The sequence below is a fragment of the Ursus maritimus genome, unplaced genomic scaffold, assembly GCF_017311325.1.
Source record: "Ursus maritimus isolate PB19 unplaced genomic scaffold, ASM1731132v1 scaffold_10, whole genome shotgun sequence".
In the NCBI taxonomy this organism is placed as follows: domain Eukaryota; kingdom Metazoa; phylum Chordata; class Mammalia; order Carnivora; family Ursidae; genus Ursus; species Ursus maritimus.
This window is the reverse complement of record NW_024423344.1, coordinates 16,194,557-16,196,491: the sequence shown is the minus strand read 5'-3', so window position 1 is coordinate 16,196,491 and position 1,935 is coordinate 16,194,557.

The following is a 1,935-nucleotide window of genomic DNA, read 5'->3' as shown; positions in this document are numbered from 1 at the left end:
AGATACTTTCGTGAAATGTAGTAATCCAGAAGTAGCAATGTGCAAAAATGCTTCAATAAGTTTACATTCTTGAATGCAAGGGACAAGTAGTACAAAGACTATTCCAAATATAAGGAAATAAAGACAGTTTGAAAACCAACCATATGTTGTGCAGCCAAGTAGCTCATAGTGGAAGTCTAAAGGTGCTGGTTAATTGGGCCAGCACTGATTGATTTAGGCAAATATACAGTGGCCTCAGTGTTGCTTAACACATCCCAATCTGACTTTTCTAAATCATTTGTTTGATTGTAACCCCAAATCCCTTCAGCATATTTATGATGCTTCATAAATAAGATGGTGCTCACCAGCAGTCTTGGTTCTTGATCTGTCTCTTGCCATTATTACTTTCATTATGACACATTACTCTGTCCCTAACATGCACAGTCCTTGGGAAGGGGATATGCTGAAATACGTAAATACTGCTGTTGAGGGAAACAGCTGTGTGAGTTCTTCCCTTCATGGGTCTTCACTGAGGTCATGGGAGACTCGGATAGGGTGTAGGTGAAAGCAGAACAGTAGAGGTTGAATAAAGAAGAATGGAAGACGGATTAAATTCATGAAGGCAAGGAAAGTAGATGGTAACCAGAAAAAAATGGGAAAATTTGAACCTTCAGGGGCCAGAAGTTTTAAATGATGTTCACTTCATGTTTGCATATACAATATTAGTTACCACGTCATAAGCAGTGTAGTGTTAAACACTACATACAATTTCTACTTAGTCCTCCACAACCTATAAGGAAATAACTATTCTCTTTAGGTTACTAATATCTGGAAGTTCAGAGAGGTTGCCTGTGGTCACAGAGGTAATATTTAGGGATTTGAACAAAGCTCTGTCTGAATCCACACCCTGTGTTCTATGGCATGTAGACTTAGTTAAATAGGGCAGGCAGATAACTGAGGAGAAACTATTCGAAAATGTCAACCATTCACAAGAGGCTAGAATCATAAGGGATAAACCGTATATTGCATAAAGAATGATAGCTTTTTTGGGAATGCAGTTTTTAAAGGAGCAAAATTTTAGATGCTTTAACTTTACTCCAATATTAGAGTTTTATTAGAATATTAGTCACATATCATGTTGAAAATACTAGAATAAGAGTTACCACGGATTGAAAATGATTTGAAAAAGTGTAGCAAGGGCCAAATGGGGACAAGTAAGGAGAGGAGAGGAGGGGAATGGGAGGTGTGTGTGTGTGTGTGTGTGTGTGTAAGAGAGACAGAGGGAGGGAGGGAGGAAGGGAGGTGAGTGTGTGGTGGAGGAGGAGAGGAAGAGAGTTGCATGCTAACACTAATTCTAAGCTAAGACCGTTTCCATGGCTAGAAGATGAACAGATATGATATTTGTAGCAGGGAGAACAACTCTCCACCCACGCCCATACCCCACCCAGGTTGGATCTGAATAGGGCTTTTTGTCCATCTCTAGCCTGTTTTTCACAAAACAACTAGAGTAATATTTCTTAAACATAAATTCAGTTATTTAATGGCTCTGCTAAAAATCCTTCTGTGTATTCCCACTGCACTCAGAATAAAACCCAAACTCTTACTATAACCTACCAAACCCCACATAATCCGCCTCTACACACCTCTAACTCCCTTCTCTGCACCACAACACTCTGACTTCTCTACTCCCATAAGCTGAGACCTTTCCTGCCACAGGGCCTTTGTACATGCTGCTTCTTTTGAGAGAATATTCTTCCCAACACACTTCAATACTTACATATGGTCTCATCAAAAAGTCCCTCCCCAACCACCCTATCTTAAGTGACTTTCCCTTGTTGTCTATCATTTCCCCATTTTATTCTTTTCATAGTGCTAATTGTAATTATGCATCCTGTTTGTTCATTTGTTTTGTGTCTTTTTCACTAGATTGTAAGCTTCATGAGGGCAGGAACCATA